The sequence below is a fragment of the Drosophila takahashii genome, chromosome 3R (genome assembly GCF_030179915.1).
Source record: "Drosophila takahashii strain IR98-3 E-12201 chromosome 3R, DtakHiC1v2, whole genome shotgun sequence".
NCBI classification, from domain to species: Eukaryota; Metazoa; Arthropoda; class Insecta; order Diptera; family Drosophilidae; genus Drosophila; species Drosophila takahashii.
Window position 1 is genome coordinate 8,629,831 of NC_091681.1, and position 13,212 is coordinate 8,643,042.

Here is a 13,212-nt window from a genome sequence, read left to right on the forward strand (position 1 = left end):
TCTGATCTTCTTTGGCGAAATACTTAGCGTAACCTTTATGCCGGTTTCTATAAAGACAGGTTTTCACTCCTGGTTTCAAAAATCCGTGCTGCTTCATTCTCGAATCCAATCATTTAACTTTTCTTGAGAGAGTAAATTAACTTCTTCACCCGGACTGGAGTCATCGGAAACAGAAGATCTATCCGAAGAAGTAGAATTATCAATTTTGTCGGGACATACTGGATATGGTACATTGGCGGAATGAATTTTGGGAAGTGTCACTAAGCGCACTTTCGCGTATTTCGATTTTGCGTTCTTTCCGATGCCTAAGCATTTACTAAGGCAAAAATAGCAATCTGTCACATGACAAGATGGTTTTCTCCAAATTATTGGCGTGTCGAGCTTCAAGTAGCATCTAGGTCAAGAAAACAATGAAGGACCTTTCAACAAAACATCGAAAACTAAATCATACCTTTTGCCTTCGCTCGATTTAAGTAATGTCAAGCGGCAAGAATCACAAATTCTCCTCGGTGTCAAAGCCTCTTCAAGATTTTGCTTAATGCGAAAGTAGAGGAAATATCGATGTGTCACCTCACTATCAAAAAGTCGAAATTTATTATTCATAATAAATTTACCACACACATTGCAAAAAGTGTTTGGACCATTTAAACAAGTGTATTCTTTTATCCTATTCATTATTTTCTTCCTTATTTCTTTATTTTTCTCGAATACGTACTGTTTGTTCCGTTTTTGATAAGGCAGTACTAATTAAAAAAAAGCATGCTTTTGTGAAGTTAACGCTAGCTACTTTTTAAGAAGAATTGTCCAGATGGATATTACTTATTAAAAATACTCTCAGTCACAACGCAAGTATTTTAATATTTTTAAAAATATTTTTAAAAATTAAATTTATTTTTATAATTTTCTAACTTTTAAATATCTGATTTAGCTATTTAGTGACCCGGCTGCCAACACCAATTATTTTTGTTTACATGTCGCCGCCTACGATAAATCTTAAATTTGGACTCTGTCAACCGAAAATAGGTGAAAAATCCGAACTTTAAAAATCCACCATAAATCAAATTTTTCATGAATTTGGGCAGTATCCGGCTTGTTTTCTTCGGTAGGATGCAAACTTTAAGTTGGTAACCATTTTGATTTTTCAACAGATTTTTTCGAGTTTTTACGATATATCCAGCCGACTTACATTCGACCAAAAACACATTTTTCATATTTGTCAAGCTGCTGTGCTGCCATTACTTATCCAATCATATTGATCTGTATGGCAAAGTAAAGCTCTGATCTATTGACTAAGGGCCGGTTTCTCGAGTGCCGGCTAGAGCCCTGCATGAATCAACAGCATGCTTAAATATTTTGAAACATACGAATCCCTTATGTCAACTGTATATATGTTTCGAAACATCTGGAAATGACTCGAAACATTCTAAGGTATTTCGAAACATTGGGGAGGCCTAGCCTTAACAGTATATCAGTTTATTTTGTTTGTCTAAAGGCCGGTTTCTCGAGTCCCTGTCAAAGTCCCTGATAGCTATCTGTTCGAAAAACTTAAACACCAGATAAACTGTTCGTAAAAGCAAATCCGCTTTCTCGACTGCTTTAATTTATCTGAACGAGAAACAATTACAGAGTGCTGTTAACGCACAGAATTGTGCTGTGAAGCGCAAAAAATGGCATGCTTCGATTATTTTATCAGCTGTTTGGGTATAATTTTAAGGAAAAGTCTGCTGTGATTTCGTTTCTTCTTCTTAGTTGGCTTTGGGAAATCAGCTGTCATTCTATCGAGTCGAAAACGCTTAACAGGGACTCCGAGTCCCTGTCAAAGTTAGCTCTCACATTTATGCTCGAGAAAGCCAAAATGCCTTAGCAGGGACTTTATCTGTTCGAGAAATGTTAGCCGGCACTCGAGAAACCGGCCCTAAAAGTGCTTTCCAAAATGGACGTTGATTTGCCAAGGGGCTCTAGAAATTCTGTGAGTATATTTTGAAATTTAATAAAAGAGTCATTATGGTAATTTTGCATAACTAGGCCCTCCAAACAATTGAAGAAAAAAGCCATGCTAAACTTGTTTCAGGGAAAATTACGTTTAGCGAGAAGAATGGTCGCAATAAGGTTTGACAGGTTTTCTGAAAAATTTTAGACGATAACAAGCAAGAGGTCAGTGGATTAGTTGCGTGTCGCACTTGCCTATCTTGCATAAAGTATTTCGGGAATACGTCAAATCTTGTGAGAAATAAGTGCTACAAGCTAGGAAAACCCTCCTCTAATGTACCTGCAGCCACTTCTTTAGACGCGGAAACAAAATCAAAAATTACCAAAGCTATGACAAAATGGACCCTGAAAAACTGCAGGTCCTTTAACATGGTTGCTGACGAAGGGCTGCTGAACCTGGCAGAAATTTTCCAAACCTGCTAATACAAAATTATCTATTACAGCTTTTGTTTATAAGTCACGTTGGGAGACCGAATCGTCAGTATCACACTGTTGTAGATGTTTCGAATCATTTGAATCTTACTGTAAAAATGTTTCGAAACATAAAATGTCTCGAAAACTGTTGATTCATGCAGGGCTCTAGTGCCGGCTAACATTTCTCGAACAGATAAAGTGCCTGCTAAGGCATTTTGGCTTTCTCGAGCACCAATGTGAGAGCTAACTTTGACAGGGACTCGGAGTCCCTGTTAAGTTTTCGGCTCGATAGAATGACAGCTGATTTCCCAAAGCCAACTATGAAGAAGAAACGAAATCACAGCTGACTTTTTCTTTGAATTATACCCAAACAGCTGATGAAATAATCGAAGCACGCCATTTTTTGCGCTTCACAGCACAATTCTGTGCGTTAACAGCACTCTGTAATTGTTCCTCGTTCAGATAAATTAAAGCAGTCGAGAAAACCGATTTGCTTTTACGAACAGTTTATCTGGTCTCTAAATTTTTCGAACAGATAGCTATCAGGGACTTTGACAGGGACTCGAGAAACCGGCCCTTAAGAAACTATACATAATTACTCTATGTTGACTTTAAAATAAAATGAAAACTGGCCCAGTCGGGTGGATATCTGCCGAAATAAAAGAAGCAATTCAAAAAAAAGTCCAAAATTTTGAACTTTAAAAAATCTTAAAAAAAAACTGTGCCATCGAAAAAAAAAATTAATGGTATTTTCGTGATCTAGGGGTCAAAATTTCCCAAATTTTCCATATGTTCGATTCAAACATGCATTTTGGGTCCATGGTGAGTTTTAAGGGATTTTATATATCTGCACTGCTCTCACTCACTGTATTGTTTTTGTATGTGGACTCTCACCACTATTGCTGTTGCTTTGCACATGTTGGATGCGGTGAGAAATCAATGTTTGCTTGGAACTTGGCCTTGAATTGGCTCTCGGCAGAGCTTGGGCAGAGGTTCGGGCAGAGGTTCTCTGGATTCCACTCCATTTCGAGCGCACTGTAAAACTTCGCCCTGCAATTTCCACTCCATTCCTGGCGCACTGTTAACCCCCATACTAAAACCTTAAACTGAATTCGGGCGCTGCAATGGTGCCTCTATATATATATAGAGAATTATAGTTTCTTATGCCGTCAGATCTCGCGTCAAGTCTTTTGATCGCGGAGACCAAAATATATCAAATAAAATAAATAAATTCGGGCAGAGCAAATGGTGCCTCTGTATAGTTTCTTACTCTATGACTTAATAGGGCGCTGCCGACCGCTGCTCTATACATTATTACTCTATGATTAAATGTAAACTTTCGGTTTTTTTTTTGGGTGTAGAGATCCGAATAATAGTTCTATAGGAAAACAGGGTTTTGTCTGCTCGACTTTAATAGTTGCATATACACAACGTACAGCTTTGAATGCGATTATCTCAAAGTCGTGTTTTTCCAAAAGTGCCTCCGCTGTGACCACGATTACACAAGAACTATTTGATAGATCTTCTTCAATTTTTTTTTAAATTATTCGTAATGATTGTACCGAGTTCGTGAACGATTCAGTTTTTATGCGCCGATTTTAATTTCGCAGATCAGAATTTTTTAATAAAATTTTTAGAACTCGAAAAATTAACTTTTTGGAAAAAATGTTACTGTATGCAGAAAAAACCAAAAATTCTTGAAAATAATCGTTCACGAACTGGAAATAATACTATACTAATAGAAATTTTTTGGTTTTTTGAATTTAGTTGACCTGCTAGACTTCCATAGTGGTCACCGCATGCCGCTATAAAAAAAAGGGTTCGTAAATTATTCATATTTTTTCAAGAACAAAGGCTTGTTGTTTCGATAAAAACATGTACTATTAATAAATAATAACTTCAGTGTCATAAAATAATTGCTACACACCTGAAAAAAAATCCACAGTTTCCTCAATTTTTTGCTCAAAAAGGTACATATATAACCCCTTAAAGATTTCCGAGAAGTATAAATGCAATTTTGTTGTGTATATTTATTCTTATCGAAATGTAGAAGACATTTTTCAAATCGGACCATTCATTAAAAAGTTATACGCAATCAAAAATTATATATCTATCTCCCTCGCACTCCCTTTAGCTGAGTTACGATTATTAGTCGGGACACCAACCCGAGTACAGCGTTTGCACTCCCTTTAGCTGAGTGACGGGTATTAGATAGTTGGGACACCAACCCGACTATAGCGTTCTCTCTTGTTTTTTTTCAGTCGGTGCAATTTTAGCTTCCATCGGAATGCATCCATTGGCATAAAAAATATGAAATGATAATTTTTTAAACGGTGGTCTTGAAAAAGAAATGAGAAGAACAAAAGAGATATTGCAAGAACGCGCGCTGTTTTTTCGTTTCTTATGCATGTCTTGTCACTTGCTTTTTCTAGTTGCAATGTTTTTGGAAAACAAACCTTTTTGCTTTTTTGTGCCATGTAAGTATAGAGCGGTGATAAGTGGAAATAAAAATTAAAAAGTAATACCTCTTAACGAGGTAAAATAACCATAACCAAATAAAAATGTATTTATTTTTAAGCAAACAAAAATAATTGTGTGTTTAATAAACAGAGTGCTTTTAAAATAATTCTTATTGGGCCACTGCATCGCGTTGTTTAAGGTTTTTACCTATGCACAGTGTTTGTACATACAGTGAACCCCACGCATAATCGGACACCCATTCTTTTTCTATCGTAAAACTGCTGTAAAATCATACAAAAACAAGAAAGGAAGCTACCTTCGGCCAGCCGAAGCTTATATACCCTTGCAGATAAAGTAATACTCACTCGGTGCAGTTCCAGGGATTCCAGATTCAGTTTCTATTTTTGAATTTTGTTTTTAAGTAGTCAAGAATTAAAACGCCTACTTCCTACAAAGTAACAATGAATTTTCTTATATATGTTTGAATATTCCTATGGAGCCTTAAGATATAGTGGTCCGATCCGGCTGGCTCCGACATATGTACTACCTGCAATAGAAAGAAGACTTTCGGGAAAGTTTCATCGCGCTAGCTTTAAAACTGAGAGACTAGTTCGCATAGAAACGGACAGACGGACAGACAGACAGACGGACAGACGGACAGACGGAGAGACGGACATGGCTAGATAGACTCGGCTATTGGTGCTGATCAAGAATATATATACTTTATGTGGTCGGAAACGTCTCCTTCACTGCGTTGCAAACATCTGACTGAAATTATAATACCCTCTACAAGGGTATAACGAGGACGGAAGCTAACTTCGGCAAGGCGAAGTTTTAATACCCTTGCAGATTTCACGAATAAAAACTTGACTAGAATAGCAACATGAATTAATAAACAACAAAATATTCTATAATTGAAAAAAATAAAAATCTAAAATTTTTTTACCCTGTTGTTCCTATGGGAGCTATAGGATATAGACGTCCGATCGGCACGCGCTTTTACTTTGATTAAGGTATGCATAAAAGAATACGATTTGGGAAGTTTCATGTCAATTGCTTATATTCTGCGCGAAATATCCTGAAAAACTTCAAATTTTGACCGATTTCATCTTATTGTTCCTATGGGAGCTATAAGATATATACGTACGATCAGCACGCGCTTTTACCCTGATCAAGGTATGTATAAAATAATAAGATTTAGAAAGATTCATGTCAAAAGCTCTTACACTGAGCGAAATATATTCATTTTTTAAGGCTATTTCCGATTGTTGCTATGGGAGCCGAATAAGAATTTTTCCCAACATTATACTAACTAATTATTGTTTTTATTTTTTGCATGACCTTATGGAAAAAAAATTAAACAATGAAAAATGAAATTAAAACAAGAAAGAAAGCTAGCTTCGGCCAGCCGAAGCTTATATACCCTTGCAGATCGTTCCTATTAACTTACAAATCGCAAAAATTTTAAATTTCGTATGATTTTAATATGACTTTGCAGCTATTGCAGCTATATAATATAGTCGTCCGATTTTTGTTAAATTTAATTCAAAAGTATAAGAGAATACAATAAAAACCAACGGAGCTATAATTTGTTTCCAATTAATTTCCCATTAATTTTTCGATCGTTCCTATGGCAGCTATATGATATAGTCGTCCGATTTTGATAAAATGAAAATTGAAATTCGGAAATATTTAAAAAGAGTCATGTTCTAAAGTAGAAGAGAATACAATAAAAACCAAAAAAGCTAAAATTTATTTCTGTGTAACTTTCCCATTAATTTTCCGATCGTTCCTATGGCAGCTATATGATATAGTCGTCCGATTTTTAAAATATTTTATTCGAAATTCTGAAATATTTAAAAAATAATATTTCCAAGAGTAGAAGGTTTTTTTTCAAAAAACACCGAAGCTAGAATTTTTTTAACGTTTCCTTCCTATGGGAGCTATAAGATATAGTTATCCGATCCGGTTGGTTCCGACTTATATACTACCTGCAATAGAAAGAAGACTTTTGGGAAAGTTTCATCGCGATAGCTTCAAAACTGAGAGACTAGTTTGCGTAGAAACGGACGGACAGACGGACAGACGGACGGACAGACGGACGGACAGACGGACATGGCTAGATCGATTCGTCTAGTGATGCTGATCAAGAATATATATACTTTATGGGGTCGGAAACGTCTCCTTCACTGCGTTGCAAACTTCTGACTGAAATCATAATACCCTCTGCAAGGGTATAAAAAAAACGTATTTTTAAATCGAGTAAAATAAATCCTGGGAGTCGCATCCAGAAGCACTCAAAATTTGATATCAGAATTTTTGTATGTTGTTGGTGCGATCGTCACGACCCTTTACCTCGTTAAGAGGTGTTGTTTTATAAATATCATAGATAATTCCTATAAATAGGGGTAGGTGCAATAAAAGGTTTTTAAAATATATATGTTAATGTCGGCATGCCAATTTAAATTACTTTTACTTTAAATTTCAAAAAAACGAAATCGACGGTATTGGGTTTCACTCAATTTCTCAATTGTCTTTATAAAGACACAAAAGTATTCTTTTACATTCGGTCGCAATTACATAATGCCAGTTGAAAGAAAATAAACTTGGCAAATATAAACCCATTTCTATTTTTCACTAGCTCTCCCACACCAAATAATAAAAATTTAAATAAAATTGAAATTGCGTCCTACCATAAAATATACATAATATATGGACAACAAAAAATCGCTCACCAATTTTCCGGTAGTATCCTCGAAGAAAGCGCTTTGTTCGAAGTTGCTAAAAATTCTGCGAAAAGAACTACAAATTTTTAATTGGGGACACAGGGGCTTTTTTCCACTTTTCATATTATTTTAAATTTTTTTGAAATGGGTTAAATGGACGTCTGAGAGTCCACTACAGTCCGGGAAACTACACCGGGATTATGCCAGCTTTTCACACACTTCAAGCACTGACCAACTACAAAACACACTTTGAAATAGCATACAAAAAAATCACTTAAGAATAAATAAAACAAGAGAGAACGCTATAGTCGGGTTGTTGTCCCGACTATCTAATACCCGTCACTCAGCTAAAGGGAGTGCGAGGGAGATAGATATATAATTTTTGATTGCGTATAACTTTTTAATGAATGGTCCGATTTGAAAAATGTCTTCTACATTTCGATAGGTATAAATATACACAACAAAATTGCATTTATACTTCTCGGAAATCTTTAAAGATGTGGGCGCAGGACCCATTTTAAAATCGTTAGTGGGCGATTGTGGGCGTTAGAGGGGGCGTGGCGCTCGGCTAAAATAAACTTGCGCTGCGTAGGAAGCCAAAGAATATGTGTGGGAAATCTCAACCTTCTAGCTTTTGTAGTTTCTGAGATCTCAGCGTTCATACAGACGGACAGACAGACAGACAGACAGACAGACAGACAGACAGACAGACAGACGGACAGACGGACATGGCTAGATCGACTCGGCTAGTGACCCTGATCAAGAATATATATACTTTATGGGGTCGGAAACGCTTCCTTCTAGCTGTTACATACTTTTGCACGAATCTAGTATACCCTTTTACTCTACGAGTAACGGGTATAAAAACTTATAAAAATTCGGCACAATATTTAGTCATCTTGGTTTTTTTTTTCTTCTCTTTCTCTTTGCCTCTCCTCTTTCGCCGTTTTGTGAGGTTACCTCGGATTTTTCATTTTTTCACTGCCACAAAAACTGGGGTCTGGCGGTTTTTTTTTAGCCGTGAAACAAAGTCTGCGACAGGTAAAAAAAAAATTTTTAACCAAACTTTTTGGTGCGCCTTCCCGACACCCCTCGCCTATTTTAAGCCGCGTTGACACTGCCGCCCTCTCCAAAATTGCACTCCAATGAGAGTTTTTCGTGCGCTCAGCTGGTTGCAGTCCAAAGTGTTCTCGCTGCTGAATTTATGATCGCCGAGCCCCTATAAATTGCACAAAGCTCCGCTAATCGAACCTTTTGGTTTTTCCATTAATTTTTCTTTAAACTCACATTTCAAGTTACTGATAACTGGTAAAAACTTTTCGCATTTGAAATGTTTGTTGTTCAAAAAGTCCACAGGAGTTGCTCCCCAAATTGGACAAGCCTGTGTTGACCTTGAATCAGCCAGGGCGTTAAGAACTTTACCGTCGATCACTGTTAGGTAACCCTGAAACTTAACATAAACAAATTTTCCGTTCTCTAAAATAACTTTAGTACATGTTTTCAACGATTGTATTTCCGACTTGATATTATAGTCTTTAGCAAGGATTTTTTCCCTACTCTCTTTTATAAACTCGTCCTTCGCAAAAATGCTGGAATTGCCTGTCCTGTGCTTCCGTCAAATCCAAACCTCAGGATTAAATCGGTAAATCTGTATTTTGCTTCAGCATAACGCTGGATTACATCTTCTTGTAAAATAATAAGACGACAAGTTGTGTGATCTAATGGACTTTGGAATGGACTGGCCTACACTCTTGCATTTCTTCAGCCACCTTTTTGTAGGTAGGATACACTTGGCAATCCTTGCTATTTGAATGTTCGCTTATAGGAAAATACTGTTCCTTCGTAAGGCCTTGATCCAAAATAAGAGCCAAAGCATCGCTGGTAGAATTTACCTATGTCATTCTGTTTAGTTCGGTTAGTGCCTTTCGTAAAATCTTAGCCTTTCCCGGGCATATCGAAAGCAACTAAAGTATCGATGCAAGGTCAGGCTAGGCCTGCCGCTTGGATCAACAAGGTTACGTTGGCGTCCTCAGACGCAGCTAAATCTGCAGCTTGCTTTTTTCGAGATATAGTTCCCCTTGCCTGGAAGGTCAGAGATAGACGGCCCACCGACTTTAATAGCCTCCTCCCATAGAGTCCATCCGTTTGAAACGGTTGGGATTTTTGACGAATGTGAAACTCGTGTTCCCACAGAACTCCATCCACCATCTACCATCCAATAACAGCTGACTGAAGAGCAGTTGCTCAGCTCAACATTAACGAAGGGGAATTTAACTCGGGGAAAACTGTCGTAAAATTGCGTTTTTCTAATTATATTGCAGAATAATACAATAAATAGATTAAGAAAATAGTTTAAAAACATATCTAAACGTTTATAACATATCCTACAACAAGAACAAATCAAATCAATGGCGGGAAAAAATTAAATAATGCTGAAGTTCATTGTTTTTTGGCTATTGTTGAATTATTTGTAGTTTGTTATGAGCGGAAATGCATTCGAAAGCAGGTTGCTATGAGTGGGCCAAAATGCTAGCTGTTCTGCATGCGAAAACATCAATGTTTGCAGCAAAGTCTCTGAATATTTTATGCACTTCAGAAATAATAACTAATAATACAGCACACATTTGGCTTTGTTTACAAATTTGCCATATTAATATTGGCTAGACAGAGGCTTAGTAAGAGCGGATTGTGGGGTACTGGAGGTTAGGCTCTACCCCAGTCAGCAATATGTATGCATACTCGATATAGGATATGTTATAAAAGCTCAGATATGTTTTAAACTATTATCTTTTGCTATTTATTGTATTATTCTACAATAAGATTAGGAGAACGCAATTTTACGACAGTTTTGCCGAGTTAAAATCCCCCTTCGTTTATGTTGAGTTGAGCAACTGCTCTTCAAGTCAGCTGATATTGGATGTGGATGTGGATGGAAACTCTTTGGGAACACGAATTTGACATTTGTCAAAAATCCCAACCGTCTCACACGGATGGACTCTATGGGAAGAGGCTATAAGAATTTCGAAACTGCTACGACTGTTTTGTTTTTAAGACAATTTGCATGATATTTTAAAAATAACTTCACATTTGATTTTCATTTGCTCCATAACTTGTGTAGGCGATAGTAAAATGCTCTGCTTCTCAATACTAAAGTCTTTTCCCATTTGTCAAGGTCTGATTTAGATACTTTGGCTTTGAAAAAAGTTAAAATAGCATATTCTTCGGCCTTGTTGGTTTCATTTTTTTTTTATATGGAAAACAACTCAACGTTGCAAAACTTGAGGTTATGTACTAAAAAACTAAAATTAAAAAAATTTTATCAAGAATTAAATACTCTACAAATCTAAATACATTTCAGAAATGGACTGCGCTGGACTCACTTTGTTGCTCTTGTTATATACATATTATGTACAATGTACATTGTACATATGTATGCCGCTATTTCCAACGAATTTTTTTTACCGCGTTTTCTCGAATTCCGAAATGAGTGCATGAGCGACGCTCATCTTTTACATACGAATTTTTTCTTGTCCCGATGAAAATTGAAACCACTTAAAATTATCAAAAAAAAAGTGCAAAAAATATCGATGATACCTAATAAATATAAACAGTGTAATTAGTCCTTCGTCGCTCAGTTCTGGGTTATCAAGATACTCATTGCTGATAATGTTAGCAAACGTAGCTTTCTTTCTCATCAGCTCCTTAGCCTCGATTTAATCCATTAATGGATTAGTTTCTTCCACATTTCGCTTGATTTCTTTGGTACTTGATTCAGAAATTCATACACCGCTTTGACTAGTCATCTGATGTTGGTAACGACCCGGGACCTATTTGCTTCGTTTTAAGGCTGGCATAAGCGCTTTAAAGCGTTTGTTCAGAAGATCCTTGACGATGTCTTTGAACCCTCGATCCACAACAATTACATCACACACCTTAAGAAGCTTGGAAAGTCAATTTTCATCTTCATAATTGTGGCATCGTTGTACATTGCTTGTACATATTGGGGTGTACTTCCGTTTAGATCCAACGTCCGATTTCGTCCAAAATACTAATATCCACGTTATTTGGGGTCCTGATTGCGGGAAAAATATAAAACTTGCCGAAAATAACGGGATCATGGAAAATAACGGTACACACAAAAAAATTTGCTTGTTAAAATTGACCAACAAAGATAGTTACGTAACTATTAAAATAGTTACGTGTACTTTGTTTTTGCTTTGGGTTGGTGTCTTTGCTAATTGTGTGTATTTTGTTGTTGTGAAATGACTACATACTTACATACTTAGTAGAATTGACAATTTTGCTGGTTGGGGCCTGTTTTACAATTATTACAGTTGATTTTACCAAGTTTTTTTTTGTTTGTAGAAATAATTTTTCGTATGTGGGGAAAATATAACTTAATCAAGATTTGTGTCAGGGAAAAATTAAAGCTGTTACAAAAATGCATATTAAAATTCATATTTTCAAGAACACGAAATATTATTTTAAGTCTAAATCAAATAAAAACACCTCTTAACGAGGTAAAAAACTAGTGACGATCGCACCTTCAACATACAAAAGTTCTGATATCAACATTTGTGACGAAAAATTATTACACTCGTCATTAAATAGACTTTCTAATATTTTCCCATTCGGCCCGCCCTAGCAGACTATTCCAGCCTTTTTCCCTTCACAGGCATTTTCTATTGCAGCGTGCCGAATGAAAAAATATTAGAAAGTCTATTTAATGACGAGTGTAATAATTTTTCGTCACAAATGTTGATATCAGAACTTTTGTATGTTGAAGGTGCGATCGTCACTAGTTTTTTACCTCGTTAAGAGGTGTTTTTATTTGATATCAGAAGTTTTTGTTTGTTTAATATATACATTAAATATATACATTTAAATTTAATCAATCATAATTTGTAAGCCATTGTATTTAAACAAATTAAATTAAAAAGTATTTCAAAATACCTTTTAAACGAGGTATGGCACATGTCTGTATTTTTAGTAGTGTAGAACTTACAAACTAACGAAATTTAGCCATTTTTAGCTTTTTTTCCCGCTAAAGTAGCGGCTTTTTCCAAAAGTCGTAGAACAAAAGATTCCTATATGCAACTCTTAAGTGCAAATTTACTGATTCCATGACCCTAAAATACAGTTCGGATACCCTCACACAAAATTCAATACTCAGGAAGCTCTAGTTGTTCGAGCTGGCAAAAGTGGCTATTTTCGTATAAAAATAACTTTTAAACGTGACTTTTTACAGTAATGTGTTATATACCAAAATTTAAGGAATCTCAAGGGCTATACAGTTTAAAGTTTTCAAGAAAATCGTTAGAGCCGTTTTTGAGAAAAATAAAAAAAAAGATAAAAAAAAAGTTTTAAAAAATTGTCTTTTGTTCATATCTTTTTAATTATTACATTTACACAAATTGCATATAGAAGGCGTTTATAGCATTTAAAAATACCTTTCAAACAAGATGCAGCACAAGTCTGTAGCTTTAGTAGTATAGAAGTTACGGTTTTCCGAATTTTAGCTATTTATAGCTGTTTTCCCGCTAAACTAGCGAGTTTTTCCAAAAGTGGTAGAACAAAAGTTTTTTATATCGATGTGATGAACGTCATATTAAATTTTCAAAAC